A 17,432-nucleotide genomic window follows, 5' to 3' on the forward strand; every position below is an offset into this window, starting at 1 on the left:
CAATGAGTCCAAGTCCAACCATCATCTCCTTCTCTAATTTTTTTCTCTGGTTTTTCTCCTCTGTCTCGACTTTTGGTTTGTCCTTCAACTCACTAACTCCAACCAAATAATTACAATTTTATTTAATATTTGTATACAAACTAAAATCCTTTATTTATATACTGTCATGCCCATCCCTTTCTTATATGGGGGAGGCCACATGCACGTGCCTACAACCCTTTATTTATTTAACATACTTGAAATTATTCCTCAAATCTTCCCTTCAATCTACTAAATAAAGAAACCCACAATTTTTTTTCAATCAAAGGGGAAATGGGTGGTCAAAAATTGGCCTCGAATTAGTAGCATCAAACATTTATGATATTTGGCTTGGAGAGGTGCAAAATTGACATTTCACTTTGCAGAAAAGAATTCTTTTAGCTTTCAAAAACAAATATTCGTTTGACCGTATAGTTTGATTGAATATGGCCCTTGTTTCTGGACTGTCCAATGCTCAATGCAGTGTTTAGTTTTTATAATTAAATCACAGCTCCACTTGGACCAGTTCCATGGATTGCCTTTTGCCCTTTGGTTTAAAGTTTAAACAACCAAAGTAATTAAAGTATCTTGCTCACTAGATTATTCATATCATCATTGCATCAAATTGCTTTCCCAATCATCTTCCTTTCATGGGGTTGTATTTGTTTTTTTTTTAATGTTGTTAATTCATTGGATGCTTGAATGTTTGATCTAGGGTTTGAATGAGGTGGGGAATTTGAGGAGTTTGCAGATTAAGGGAAGGGGTGGGGATTTCCACATCCTTCTGGGATAATATAAGCATTTGTATGGTTGCATTAGGCCTATGTGAATCACTACACCTTAAAAGTTGGAGACTATGCTCTCATTTCCATGTTTTCTTTAATAGAAACTGAATATGAGATTGAAAATACTCTATATTATGTTACAAGTATGGTTTATACGGTCATAAAATTTTATGTTAAAGAGCACGAACTTAAATCTGCAAATAAAAAATACTTCAAATATGTAGTAATATTGTTTGTTTATTTCAACTCAGACTGGGCGTTAAGTTGAATAATTTAAGTCACTGTCAATCACAGTTCACACAGATCATTCTTTCAGCCTTAACTGCTACTCCAAGTCCAAAGCCTGCTGGGTGGAAGCCAGTTGATGGTTAAATCTGCAGTCTCAAAACTCAAAAAGGTATTCTCCAAATTCATTGCAGATTTAAAGGTTCCCAAAATAGGGCAATAAGTCATCAACATTTCCCTTGTGTGAAATTTGCAGGGAAACGGCTGTATCTACAATATACTTCTCAAGAAAATTTAACAAATTCTTTCAGTTTCCACCAAACCAACATATTAAAGAAACCAGAAGACTCACAATTCGGGTAACATATCCTTAAAAACTCCTTGCTGCAGGCAACTTCCACGTCTCCGCAACCGTACAAGCAGTGAAAGTTTTAGCCAAAACAGGGAGTTGAACCGGCATATCTCGCTACATCTTCTGCTATGCTTGTATCCTTTCTTTTTCTTTGTTCTCAAGAAAAGGTAAGCTGCATTGATCATACATATCTATCGGACATGTAACAAATCATGTTTCCAAAAAAATTACATTGTCAGACACGTTCTAAAAACTCCAACGTTCACAGTTTGACAATCTAAAAATGAAACTTGTAGTACAAAGTAGAGTTGGGACCAGGGGAATGGGGAGTGGAGGGAAGAAGGAAAGAGCAAGTGTCATAACTTGGAGGGTGGACCACAATACAAATATATGTCAGACAATATACAAGAAACTGTTAATAGAACCAGAGAGGACGATTAAAGAAGCCAAAGATTAATGCGAATTATTACTGCCCGGCATCAAAAAGCAACAAAGATGTGCTGCTCTTCAAGACCTCAACTAACCAAACAGCATATAGAGAATATAGTAAACGTGTTTATTGCTAATTAACAGCAACTATTTTTGTTTGCGTCTAAAGGTAACTATCAATGGTGGTCGTCAGATGTGGTCCTCAACTAAACAACATATATATAGTTAAACGAGAAAAATGGTTTGTTGCTTATATCTGAATGTACCTAAACTTCTTATGCATTACTTCTTCATATCTCTGAATTATTTATAATTTCAGAATGTGCCAGCTCATCATATCTACTCCCAAAGAAATTTTCTTTTGTTATCATGATATCTATTTTAGGTGAAGAGATAAAGAGTATGATTGGTCACTTAAACCAGTAAAAGATAAATTAGTCTCTACCACAGGGTCATGCACTAGAGGTCCATGATTTACAGCACTAACTTTCAAATCAGACTTCCTTGATGACTTTACTAGCAGCAAATCAGAAAATTTGTCTGGTGAATCCAATCAGTATACCGTTTCCGGAAAACATTTAATGTCAAAAGTTCTTCACCACAACAGAAAACCAGTATCAGAATAATTGCAGAATATTCTGATATTAACAAAAATGAATAAATGGAAAACGTCTAGCATGGAAATCAGAATTGCTTTACAGCATAAAGAAAATAAAAATTCATCAGTGAGAAGCAAGAAAGACATGTAAGGTGCAAAATTACTCCATTCAGTTGCATGGCCTAAAATATAACCAAAATACATCAATGCTAAATGGTACACCAGAAACATGCTTCCAAACATAGCAGAGATGACAAATAACCATACAACAAATCCTGCGCTCTAGGTATTTTGATCTTGTTATCTGGCCTGTGTGTGTTACGTTATTAACAAGATAGGAGTTCGAAGTTGCACACAGCCCAAATTGTGTTCATTTTACTAGAGGCTAGAGCTTCGTAGTTTCATTTCCATCACATCTCCAAAGCTTAGTTACCATGGATGAAAAAAATTGTTTATCCAATAAAGTAGTACCCAACTAAGAATGAGTAATTATGACCTAGCAGAATTTTCTTTGTATTCCTTTACGCTGATGATCTGACCAGAAATTATATTAGAGCAGGTGCTTGCAAATGCAATGCACGTCCACATCTATGACACATTATACCCAAAGAAGACACTACGGATATTGACCCTTATGCATGACATGAAAGAAAAATAACTTCAACATTCTTATAGTTTTACTAAAGCCACTGAAGCTTGGCCTTTATTTCAATCTCTTTGGAAAAAGCAGCAATCGAACATGAACAAAAGCTTTCCACGAAAGAAATAAACCTACAAAATTATCTTTCATAGATTATTAACATTCTTAGGATCCATTTGATTTTTTGGTTTTTCTACTTGAATAAAATTAAAAATACGGATCCATTTGGTTCATCCTTTTCCTTTTTTTTTTAAGGAAATAAATTGCAAATAAAAGTTTTGAAGACTTGCAATTTGTAATACCCGATTTTTGTCCTGTCTATTTTTTTCCAAAGCCGAAACATTTTTATTAAAGCTGATTTTGAAGTCTGATACATCAGCCAACTTGCGACCATTGTTTTTGACAAGATCCGGACATTTTTAAGTCATTATATCTCTTGAAATTGAACAGTCTTTTAGTTAGCTTTCCAACACATTTTGAAACGCATCAATCAGACATCGGGAACTCAATTATTTTAATGAAGACAAATCGTGCAAAAAATTGGATACGGTCCTAACACGGGGATTTTAATTTATTACGAATTTTATAATTTGGGATTTTTTATTATTTTAGAATTATTTTTCTTTTAATTAGTATATCAAACATTAATGAAAATATGTTAGGTTTTTTTGCTTTTAGGGTTTTTGAGAGCCTATAAATAGTCCCTCTTATTTTGTAATTAAACATAGATAAAAAAGAGAGGAAAAAGGGAGGAAATAAGAGAAGAAACATCCCTTGTAATTCGAAGAGCAAGAGCAATAAAAATGAGCATTCCAATGCATGGCTTTATTTTCTATTGAATTATTAAGTAATGCAATTATAATCAAAATCTATCAATTCAGTTTTACATAAATCTAAATATTTATTCAGCTACTTGTTTGGTGCCCCTATCCCATTATGGAAATCCAAATAAATATCAAATATCCAACCCCTCTTTGGAGTAAACTGGATTGCAAATATTCTCCTATAATGGAACTCTCAATCCGAATTAATCATTCGACGTATCAAATATAAGTGGTTAAACCAAAAGGATAACCAATCTCTCTTTGGAGTAAAGATTAGTACTTCTTGTTAATAATAAAGGTCCGAGGTTCATGGTAGTAACATCTGTTTTCTGCATTCTATCAATGTATATATACATATATATCAAATATAAAGATCCAAGAAAAGTTGTTTTTTTTTTCTCATTCATGAATTCAGTCCATTGCTTAATGGGGGGAACTGGACTTAATCGGAGAGTACATACAATGTCAGTTTACAAGTTACTCATCTACTTACCCTTCCTGCGGGTAGTAACAGTCAAACAATGTATGTCTACACTATCACTACAAGGTACTCTCATACTATTTATAATTTTACTCCTCAGGGAAATGGGGATATTTCCGTCCATCAGCTCCATGGCCAACCACCACCAAAACCCTTACCTCGGTCTCGAAAACCACCATGACCTGATTCATCAAATAAGTAATATAACAATTATTGCAAATTTTAACAATTAATCAGTTGAAGGGCAGAAACAAAGGAATGATCATGTTTGTAGCAAATGGAAAGAGGGTGTCCTAGAATTTTCTAGTGGCCCCTTCTTTAATCAAGTATCAAAACGAACTCAAAACCCTTATTGAAATCCATTGCTTTCGCTGTTCGCAGTATTGTGCCAATATATATGTGCTTTCCAAAGAATTACAGTAAACTAACCTGATGGCAGAGGAGGTGCACCACGTCCCATTGCCGCCAATTCAGGACTGACCTTCTGTCCCGCTTCCTCAAGTATGGCAATAAGTTCTTTGGCAAACCTGGCGTTTGCAGCTGTAAAGAAAGTATAGGCAGTTCCTTTTGCCCCTGCCCTCCCTGTTCGACCAATGCGGTGGACATAATCCTCGAGGGATCCCGGGAAGTCATAATTGATTACATATTTCACATCTTTCACATCTGCCAACAACCAAATCTAATAAGTAATCCATATACTGAAGCCAGATATAGTTGACAATCCCGTCTGAAAGTATAGAAAGTCAAAAGGCACACCCATTTGCCATTCAGAACATATAACTGATGCTTCCCATCCCAAAGAGAGCCAGATTAATCCAAACTATCATGCCACATTATATACTGTAGAAGGAACCAAAACCACTAGTACTAGCAAGAGGAAATTGAACAAGGAGAAGCATGCAAAATTGTTAATGTTGGACGCCAACAGATCGAAACCCAAGGAAATCCACAAGTTATCATCATGATCACTAATTGGTTAAGGAGACTAGCCGTGGATCGTGAAAGCTATATGCGAAAGGAAAATGCTATGATATGCGACTACTGACTGAGGTTTGGAAGAGAATAAAATAAAGTAACATGGCAATTTTTTTTTGATAGGAAAGAAAGGCCTCGTTAAAACCCCCCTTCTTAATTAAGGACCTTATAGAAAGGTCATTAATCATAGGAAGGAGGGAAAGAGTGCCTTGGAACTTTTATAAATAATGAAAGTTACATAATAGTAAAAAATAACACTAAATTGCTTGACATAAGACTGAAACACTCCTCCCGTCATAAAACCTACACCCAAAATTAAGAAAATCAAAAAAAGACCCTTACAATCACCCAATCCCTTTCTTAGCTAAGATATCTGCCTCTCCATTACACACCCTAGGAATCAACCTAACTGAATGAACCTTATCACTAATAAGCCTTGAAATCTATAAAACAATAGGCAAGAAAAAAATAGGTGCCAGAACCGTAGAATGAATCCATTCCACTGCAGACGAGCAATCACTTTCGACGATCAACCTAGCTACCGAAGCCCACCTAGAAGACAGAAAAATATCCAAGCCTCTATTTATAGCTTTTAATTCTGCCAGAGGGGGGATTGCTTGACCAATACTCTCGGAGAAAGTCAAAAGAGTGCAACCATTCCAATCTCTTAATAAACCTCCAATACCTCCACCCGAATCAATCTGCCTAACGGCTCCATCTACATTCATCTTTAAGAAGTCAACTGGTGGGGGTAACCAGCGCAAAACAACACTATCAATAACATTACTAGAAGAAACACCATCTGCTAGAGATGGATTACCAATCAGCACGTCCTCATGTATAGTTATACCCGGAAATTTGGCTAGGAACCATTTAGCAATCCTGAATCTAACAATGAAGAATAGTGACACTTTGTCAATAGGAGTTCCTTCGAAAACCCTTGCGTTCCTAAATTTCCATACAGACCAAAAGATGGCTCCCGGAATAAACTTCCAAATCGTAGATTTCGCCCTCAACTCACCCCAGGAACAAAGAAGAGAAGGAGGATCCTGTGGTAGAACCATGGCAATATCCCAGAAATTAGCTACCTTATTCCATAATTCCCAAACCACCGTACAAGAGATGAATAGATGCTGCACAGATTCCTCCTGATTCTTACAATAGGGACACAGAATATCATCCCCTAGGGGTATACCTCTCTTGACCAACTCGACTTTGACAGCTAATTTCTGATGAGCAAGTTGCCAAAGAAAAGCTTCCACCCGAGGTGGTGCAAAGCCTTGCCAAACCCCTTTCGTCCACACTGCAGTACCCCCAGACGTAAAACCGAGAGTATTCCTACAAGATTTAACTGAGAACAATCCATCTCCACTAGCAGTCCACGATAAAAAATCATCCACGAGTTCTGAAAGTTGAATATCCTTCAACTTAGACATCAACTCCAACCATTGGACCAATTCCCAATCACACAAATTTCTCCTGGTCTGAACAGTCCACACCCAACCACTCGATTCGAAGCTGCCAAACTCCTCAACTTTCCCCTCTTTATTAGGGGATAGCACAAAAATTCTTGGAAAAAGGAATTTCAGAGGACAGTCATCCGCCCAAATGTCATTCCAAAAAGAAATAAACTTGCCATTTCCTACTTTCAATTTCGAATTTGACCTTAGACAATCTCCCACCGAATCATCCTTCAGATAATTATTAGCTATTCCTCTCAAAATCCAAGATGAATGAGGATGAGAGACCTCCCTAATAGACAACGAATTCCTACTAACCTTATGTCTGCTACACAGCACGCCTTTCCAAATGGAATTTTTGTCATTGGCAAATTTCCACACCCACTTACCTAGAAGAGCCCGATTAGTGAGGTTCAAATCAAAAACACCTAATCCACCACAATTAATTGACCTGCATACCAAGCTCCAATTCACCCAGTGGATTCTCCTCTTTCCCTCCTTATCACCCCATAGGAAATTGGCCATTAACGAGTTTAACTTCTTACCAATAATACATGGCATTCTAAACAAAGAAAGGAAGAAAATTGGTAAGGAAGATAACACCGATTTCAGTAAAACAGTCCTACCGGCCAATGATAAACATGAAGCTTTCCACCCAGCAAGTTTGGCACTAAAGTTCTTAAAAACTGGATCCCAAAGAGCCTCTGAATTCTTCTTGGCACCCAATGGAAGGCCCAAATATTCTGTTGGAAAGGAACCTACTAAGCAACCCACTTGTGAAGCCCAATCTTTTAATTCATCGTCCTCCATGTTAATCCCAAACAGCTTACTCTTTACCAAATTTAAATGCAGACCTGCCATTATACTAAAAATCCTCAACACTCGTTTAACGTTCTTGAGCTGAGAAATCGAAGCTTGGCAAAAAATGATTAAGTCGTCAGCGAACTGAAGATGAGACAGCTTAGTAGTATTATCATTTTTGCCAATTGTAAACCCCTGGAATAGTCCCTTGTCCACTGCTTTAGAAAGCATCAAATGAAGCAACTCACCCACAATGTTAAACAATAATGGAGAGAGACTACAACCTTGTCGTAAACCTTTTTCCATTGGGAACTCATCCGAAGGAGACCCATTCACAAGAATTGAAATCGAAGCTGTTGAAAGACATTGTGAAATCCAAGCAGACCATCTGTTTCCAAAACCCATCTCAGTCATTGCTCTAAAAAATAGGCCATTCCACAGAATCATAGGCTCTACGGAAATCAACTTTTAGCACTACTCCTCTCAACCCTTGTTTTCTCCAATAATCAATTCCTTCATTCGCAATGAAGGCACAATCCAGCAGCTGTCTCCCCGGTATAAAGGCGAACTGAGACTGACTAATAACGTCACCAACACAGCAGCTAAGTCTCTTAGATAGCACTTTAGAGAGAATCTTGTAAAGACTACCCACAAGACTAATTGGCCTAAAGTCCCCCACACTATCCGAATTAAGTTTCTTTGGAATGAGCGTAATGAACGCGTGATTAACCCCATGTTCCCAATCCCTGCCCATATAAAAATCTTGAAAAAACCTCAAAACATGCTCCTTTAGAGTCGGCCAGCATTTCTTGAAGAAGCCCATTGTGAAGCCATCCGGACCTGGAGCTTTAGAGCTGTCCGAATAGGCTATTGCTTGCCAGATTTCCTGTTCATTGAACTGCTCCTCAAGTTTTGTAGATTGACTTTCTGTCAGCTTGGCGAAATCCAGAGATAAAGCTTCCACTTCCATTATAGACTTGAAGCTATAGGCATTCTTAAAGTAGTTCGTAATATGTGCCTTTATCAAATCCGGGTCTGAAACAACAGAACCGTTAATCATCAGACTTGTTATTTCGTTCCTCTTGCTCCTGTTTAACGCAGACAGATGAAAGAATCTTGTATTTCTATCCCCATCTTTTATCCATTTTGTCCTAGACTTCTGAAACCAAATACTTTCTTCCACCCTATACAGCCTCCATAGATTCGTTCTGAACTGAGACAACTGATCCCATTCCTGCTGTGAGAGAGCAACGTCTTGTGCCTTAAATTCTAAATCCTGGATCTTCAATTCCAACTCTGAAATAGACTCTGCAATCCCATGAAACTTGCTGCCATACCACTTTTTTATTGATTTTTTTGTACCTTGTAAAAAACTGAAGAATCCCCTTCTGCTCTTACTCCCCCTCCAATTTTCCAAAGACGATTGAACCAACTCCTCAAAACCTTTCTCTAGAAGATAATTAAAAAATCTGAACGGTTTAGGACCCCAATCTACTGTTTTTTCCTCCAATAAGACAGGATTATGATCAGATAAAGACCTAGGTAATAGGCTCTGCACTACATTCGGAAAACATAACAGAAAATTCCCAGATATAAGAAACCGGTCAAGTCTGACCCAAGTAGAAGTCTCTCTTTTGTTACACCAGTAAACCTTCCCCTACCATAGGGAGATCTATTAAGTTAGTTTGCACCAGAAAATTTCTAAGAATATCAATAGATAGCCAATTCTGAGACTTTCCCAACTTCTCAGCCGGATCCAGATACACATTTAAGTCACCCCCAATGCAGACTGCCACGGTTTGAGCGCGACAAAATCCAACAACTCCCTGAAAAATTCCTCCTTTTCTGAATCAATGAAGGACCATAAACATTAATAATCACACACTCTTCATTTGAATTCTTAAATCTTCCAAAAACTGCTATGAATCTGCCCGTTAAATGGCTATTTGAAACTTCGAAAACCATATCATTCCACAAGACCAACAGTCCGCCTGCCGAACCCACTGCTGGAACGAAAGTTCCTCCATTAAGAAACCTTCCACCTAACCTCCTCCACAATGCCTGAGAACAACATTCTAACTTAGTTTCTTGGATGAGAAGAATACACGGCTTATGCTTCTTAACCATATTTGCTACAGCTCTAGATTTCTCCTTTTTACCCAAGCCCCTGACGTTCCATGAAATTATCTTAATCTTCATCATATATACAAAAACAGAAAATCCTCGAAGTAAAGAAATAAAACCAGAAACCTATTTCCCCGGGCCCGTCCCTTCCCTATCTTTAACCAATCCCTCCTCAAGATTAATAATTTTTTCCAAGAATATCTTCTTCCCCTCTTTAAATGAAATCCCTAGAATTTTACTAACTTCCCAGGTGGCCAGAGCCTCCTCCAAGAAAATCGAGAAATTAGAGGAAGACACTGTACGAATGCTAGCCACATCCAGAGCTTCCCTAGTCAAGATCCTTCTCCTTCTTCCCTTCTCCTTCCTACCCACTGGATTACACTGGCTCCCAGAACCAACCACTTCTTCACTCTTATCCTGCTGAAAGTTGTCTCCTGCTGAAATGAAACTGGATTCGCCTTCCACCTCAACCTCTGTGGGACTTCCCTCAAAAATATTGGGGAAAGAATAGTTACTTAGGATAGGCTTACTAATATTCCTGTTAAGATCCATCAACACCAAGGGTTGCACTGCCCCCTCCTCTCGACTTGGGTTAAACCACACCTTTCTGTTTCTAGATCTTCTATAAACTCTAGATATAGCTCCACAACTCCACCTTCCAATCGATGCATTTCTAATGTGTATACTCCTAGACAACTGTTCTAATGGACTCCAACTTCTTAAACCTTTTGCAAAAGACCCTTTATTATGCCCTGACCCCTGAATGCTACCCGTGGTGACTGTCCTTGCTTCCCTTTCCACCATTGCTTCCTCTACACTGCTTACTTCCTTGGCCAGCACTTCTACCGCCTCTGACATATCTTTATTAGACTCTTTTAGAATACTACACGGCTGAGACTGAAATCTAGCCTTGTCCCCATCACTTGTCGAAAAAGAGTTAAGATCTGATGAAACAGTAACCCAAATTCTGTTCATTTGGTACAAACAAAACATTTTGATGTTGCTCTCCTACTGCCTCCACCCAAGACTCTTTTAATTTACCATAGCCCAATTTATTTAAAATCGAAGCTGGCCCAGAAAAAGAATTGGGCTCACTGGATTCCTTTGACTGGGCTTTATCACTTTCATTAAGGAAGACTTTCCTTAACCCAAGACCTCGAAAATCCCCTTCCAAATTCAAATTTTTTCCAGGAAAGTCTGACACCTTCACACCACTATGTTGACCTTCATTTTCCTGCAACATTAAATGCTGCCCCCCTTTGCCGCCTGCCAACTCTGCACCATCCACCCTTACCAACCCTTTGCCCCCTGCCTCTGATGTACCAACTTCTCCTACCAGCCTCCTGTCTACTTTGTCCCTAGACTCTACAGCTAGCAATTCTCGACCGCCCACCCCGCCTGAGTACCCATCCTCTTCCTCCTCTGATGAAGCTTCATCTCTGAACCTACCTTCTCCCGCCACCATAGAATTTTTTGCAGAAAAACTCTCCTGTTGTAAACTAACCGATCCCACACTAATTTTGACCTTAAAAGATCTCCCATACGAACCCAATGTAACAGATTCCTGAATATCGAATGGACTGGCCACCCTCAATAAAACTCGTGCTACCGCCATGTCCACTTTTCTGACCGTCGACTCATGAAAGCAAACCAGCTTCCCCCATCTTAATACAAGTTTTTCCAGAAAGGGAATATTCCAGCAAAGTAAAGGTATTCCAAACTAAGTCTATTGAACAAAATGCCATCGGAACACCATCAACGTTCATAACCGGATCAAGCCAGTCGAACCAGAAGAACAGTTCCTCCCGTCTACTTGACCAAGCCTCCTCAAAATCTTCCATCGAACCAAACATTAGGATACATGAGTTCCATGTAAATCCCCATTTAGCTCCCTTAACCTTAATCCCCTCACTAGCCAGCCCCTTCACCACTATCTCCAAATCTAAATGAGGTTTGATAATCCCAGTTAAAGATCTTTTCACCCAATTATAATCATCCGGGGGAATATGCATTTCCCACAAATTCCTCATCCCATTAACCATACCTGAGAGACCCTCTCTGTTCCTTTTACTCACTGGAACTTCCCTCCTCCCATCCACAGAGACAACTGCTTCCTTACTCGGTCTTTCATAACTTCCCGCCCTATCATACTCCTCTCTATCCTGTGCGTTCACCACCTCTTTGTACGTTCTGCCATCCTTAGGGCTGTTCTGCTTCTCCAAACCACCTGCCTACCTTCCTCCCCTCTCACTTGCTTTTTTACTTCCCCTGTAAACTTTTCTCATCAGTTGCTCTTCCTTTCCTTCCTATACTTTGCAACCCCCACTGAGACTCTTCTCCCATCTATCAATGTGCCATTGACATTCTGAATCGCTCTACAACCTTCCTCCTTCGCATATTGCACAAAGGCAAAAGTCGACGACTTATAATTTGGTTTCACCATAAAACTTGGAATAAAAATCCTTATAACACGACCGTAAATATCAAAGATCTCTCTTAACTCTCTTCTAGTAACTCTCTTACTAAGATTATCTATGAAAACAGTCCATTCCTTATCGGAAGAAGAACGAACTGTCTCAAGCTCTCTAATTCTCTCTCTACCAGTCTCACTCATTGTTTTATGCTTTTTAACATGGCAATTTTTAATTTTTAAACATTTTTCAACGTTGACGATCAGTAGTCTAATAGTTCCCGTCCAAATTAGATTTATTTAAAAAAAATGAAATGATAAGGGTGCAATTGAACCCAAAAAACAATAAGGGAAACATAGCCAAAAAAGGGCAAAAAATAGTTTACAAAAAGTGCGATTATGTCACAAACCTATTCAAGAAAATACAAATATACAGAAGAAGAAGCAAACTCAAATAGGCCTGCCATTTACATATTTTGACAAATGTTCAGGAAGGTAACAACAATCAAATGTCTAACAATGTGAAGACGGGAATAAGGAACACTAACAGAAAAGCAGTTCCTGGTAATTGAACATATAACTAAAAAATGTGGGAAAGTTTAAAAAAATGATGATAACAACGATAGCCTGGGCAAATCTCACAAAGAAGAACGCATTAAGCTCAAATATCCATCACAAGAAAAAAGCAGTGTACTCTTGAAGAACAACAAAGGCACAAAATAGATAATAAAGGAATATGCTTACCTAAACCACGAGCAGCAACATCTGTTGCAGTCATTATAGGGCTCTTGCCAGCTTTAAACTCTGAAAGGACCCAATCCCTTTCTGCCTGACTTTTATCTCCATGAATTGAGAGAGCAGGCCAACCATCCATGCGAAGTTGCCTAGTAACTTGGTCACAGCCTTTCTTGGTATCCATGAAAATCAAAATTTTGCTGCCATCCATGATATCCTCAAGCAAATTTACCAATCTGGAACATCAAGAACATCAAAGACATATCAATAAAAGCTTCAATATATCCCAATACTATATGCTAATGGTAAAACAAATAAAACTATAAGAACAAAGTAAACTGCTTTCTACTTGTTATATTTCTGACTCTCTGAAACAATGTTGACATGTTGGCGAATGCATGGTTAGCTTTTAAATCTGGAGATCCAATTATCACCTGCACAATGACGAAGGATAACTTAAGCATATCATACAGCATAAGAAATAACAAAGAGAATAGAAACGACCCCAATATATACCTATAACAGGTATCAGATTGCCACATCTGGAAATCATGAATTATATATTACTGAAAGACTCAAATTTTCAAGTTATAAACAAACATAGAGAAGATGAAAGTGATGATACATGGAAGTCAAATAAGCATTAAATGCTAGTCAAATTTCAAAACAATAGCCATAGATAACATCTCACAGAAGCCAAATAGTAAGTAAAGAATACAAAAATCATGAGACATCTTACTTTGTATGGATTGTAAAGGAACTGCCTTGCTAACTGTTCAACCTCTTTTGGCCAAGTCGCACTCCAGTACAAGTTTGACGGTCAGGGCGGATCTGCAAAAAAGTACACAAGTAACTATCAGAGAAAGAGGGGTGATGTAGTAGTGGGTGAGAATGCCAATTCATTTCAAAGCTCATACAAATATTATAGATTATACAAAAGCAGATATTCTCAGATAAATCCGGAGTAAAGTCAGACACTAACAGTATTTCCTCCTCTCGCTTTTCTCTATTAACTTATTTTCTTCTAGTGGATGCAATGATGCATTATATTGACCAATAGAAAATATAAATTTTTCAAAACTCTGAAAGCATTAGCTTAGACTTATGTAATTAACTCTCATGTATCCTAGAAATTAAAGTCTGACTTACCTCTTGGATTAAAACTAGCAAAGTCTGAATATCATTTTCCTGAAGTGCAATACTTGAGTAGCATAAAAAGGTCAATAAAGAAGATTATGTCCACAATGACTGCCCATTCGCAAAATGTAATTCACGGCATACTTTTTCCAGTAAATGAGTTAAGAAAATGTAATCATCACGGGCATGGGAGGAAAAAGACAATAAAATGCAAGAGAAAGGTGAGAAATATACCTGAGAAACAATTTTTCGTATCTGAGGCTCAAACCCCATATCCAACATCCGATCTGCCTCATCCAATACTAAATAAGTAACTCTCGTAAATTTGTGTGATTTGATTCCAACATATCTATTAACCTCCCCGGTGTAGCAATAACAATCTCAACACCTGATCGAACAAACAATATAACACTTTCATAAACAATATCAAGTAATTACAAAACAAAGATTGTTTAAACTACAAATAAACATGTCCGGAAAGCATCTTGAACTGAAAAACCATGTATAAGAGATTGCAGAATTCAGGAACAAGAAGATGCTGAGGAACAGTCAACCCAAGCTATTACCACATACCTTTCTGGAGATCACGGACCTGAGGTCCCTTTGGAACCCCACCATATATGCATGTATTCTGATCCTTGATGATGCACCAAACTTAGCCACCTCTTGTGTATTTGAACTGCAAGTTCACGTGTTGGAGCTAAAACTAGTACAATAGGGCCATCTCCAGGAGCTGAAAATATATAAAAAGACCAAGAGTTATTCCCTAACAACATGCAAAGAAAAGTAAATCATAATTATGAATTGAACTTTACCTAAATTGGCTGTGCATTGACATGAACAATTGCAGGCAATAAATAGGCAAGAGTCTTCCCCGATCCAGTTTCAGCAATACCAATGAGATCACGACCCTTCAAAGCCATTGGCCAGCCTTGAGCTTGTATTGCTGTTGGTTCAACAAATCCAGCTTTTGTGACTTCTTGAAGTACATAGTCTGCAGTCAAGAAAAGAAAATCAATTAAAAAACAGGGAAAAATTATGAAGAGATGAAATGTGTTCAAATCACTTCATATATACACTCTTCAGAATGATTAAGAGATCATGATGTAACAGCAGAAATATCATCAAATATATTACAGTTTTACCTCTGGATTAAAGGTTCAATTGTATTTTGAGAAAATCATACAAACATTCTTTTGTTGCCACAATATGAAATCATCAAGAGACTCTTTTATTTGCATGGCTAGCTGCTCAGGACAGGCTGGTTACTAAGAGTAGAATCTGAATATGGGGTTGCTAGTGGATTCAGAATGTATCTTTGTCATGATGGTGTGGAGATTTGAGATTATATTTTTGTATGTTGTTCGTTTTCAGAGAATATGGGGTTTGGTGTTGCAATCTTGTGAACAGCGAGTTGAAGAGCTGGAATGGATTCAAAAGCTGTGGAGGCCAAGAGTTTGCTAGCAGCCATACTAAAGATTCTATGGTATGCAAGGATTTACTTAATATGGCAAGAAGAAATATCTCATGGATATACTGGGAAAACCGTACAGTTACTTTTTGTTCATTTGAAGAGTCTTGTTAGGGATAGGCTTATGAATACTTGTTTTGCTGTAAATAATTCAGGGGTGCTAGGTAAAGTTGGGGTCTAGTCATGTAATTGACTGAAGTTTATACCGTATTCTTTGTAGCAACATTTTGCTTCCTTTTGGGTGAATAAAATTTGCTTATCCAAAAAGAAAGAATCTAGGAGTTCAGAACAATTACCAGATACAGCCCCTACCATATAATAAACTAAAAATAAATTCAAGATCACACTCTTAAAACAATAAGTCATAAACAACAAGCCCTGCAGCCTCAATTTCTGTAGACAGACGTACAGACAAAAATGGTCCAAAGCAAGACAAACAAAAGAAAAGAAAAATCAGATACTTAAATGACAAATAAGCCGGATTATTAAAATACCTAACAAAATTACCTGGAAAGCCCACGTTATGGAAACTACTCACAGGCTTTGGAACATCACGACCTTCAACTGTAATTTCCCTTCGCTGCCGATACTCCTCAACCTCTACATCTGACATTGCCGCCACTGATGGTGACTCAATATAAAAGTTTTTTTCAAAAGGGGTCAAACTATCCAAATCCAACTTCCTAGGCAGTTCAGCACCATCATAATCCCTTCTGCTCGATGAGGACCGCACCGAACTCCCATATGATGAAGTACCACCAAATCCAGCGTCACTAAACCAAAAGATTAAGTTAAACAAACAGAAAAATCCAAGAACTAAAATTTGATGTGAGAATCTACACTTCGTAGTACTACAAAATTAGATAGGAGATGTTGCCAACGGCCAAGAGTCCATTGTGTTAAAATTACTGAAGGGACATAGTATTTGAACTAAATTCAATCACGTTAGAGGAATGGGTAGCTATAACAATAGAGAATTCATTGAAATATTTAACATAGACAAATTCAACAAAACTTCGTCAATTTTCACTTTCACACATGCTAAATAAAGAAACGCGAGCCCCATGTAAATATAGTAAACAGATAAATCAAAAAATTAACATGAATTAGCCAATTTTAATCCACTGTTTATTTAAAACAAATAATAGTTTTGAAATTAAAGGTGAGAAAATCCAACAAAACCCAGAATAAGATAAATGAATTTAAACATTGAGAAATAAATTAAAACTATTTGGATAGTGCAGAAATCTGAGTGGTTACCTTCTACGGTCGCGGTAAGAGTTGGGATCGCCGGAGCGGTTATCGTATCGGCTCATTATCAGTGCTGCTATCGGTGAGATTATCAACAATTGGTAAATATTAATGCAACCAGACAATAATCGGTAGTCGTTTGTTGTACCTTTGTTAAGAATTACTGGTTTAGGTTGAAAGTGTTGGGTTTTCTCATTCCACATATTAATTAGGGACGAAGAAGAAGAAAATTAAAATTAAAAAAAAGGCACTTTCCTCCCACGTTGTAAATGATCCATTTATAAACTGACATATGGATTAATGGTCACCGCCTCTTATTTTCCCGCTCAAAGATTACTCTAGAATTTATTTTTCCTTTTTTTTATTTTTATTTTTAAATTGTAATATAAAACACTTATATTTTTTAGATAATTGTTAAGAAAGGTCTTTAATTTTTATTAGCACACAATTTCGGTAGTTAAAGTTGCCAGGGACGAAATTGGATGACTGAATGTTGGATTAACATATGCTAGAATAACATTTTAAATAGAATTGTAGTAAAAAAAAATAAAAAAAAATATGAAGTTATATTAACGTTAATGGTTTAGTAGTCTTACTCTTACTTATGAGTAATTTCTTTCATTAATATCTAATATCAAATAAAATTAATGATGTACAATTAATTTTTATTAATATTTTTCTCTAGTAAATTTAGTTTTTTTAAAACTTTTTTTCCC

At 37.3% G+C, this 17,432-nt stretch overlaps 1 pseudogene; it reads right to left on the bottom strand.

The window, feature by feature from the left end:
- Nucleotides 1-4,244: 4,244 nt before the first annotated feature.
- LOC120190737 lies at nucleotides 4,245-16,924 on the bottom strand (annotated as a pseudogene).
- Nucleotides 16,925-17,432: the final 508 nt, after the last annotated feature.

Source organism: Hibiscus syriacus, unplaced genomic scaffold (assembly GCF_006381635.1).
Source record: "Hibiscus syriacus cultivar Baekdansim isolate YM2019G1 unplaced genomic scaffold, ASM638163v2 tig00116962_pilon, whole genome shotgun sequence".
In the NCBI taxonomy this organism is placed as follows: Eukaryota; Viridiplantae; Streptophyta; class Magnoliopsida; order Malvales; family Malvaceae; genus Hibiscus; species Hibiscus syriacus.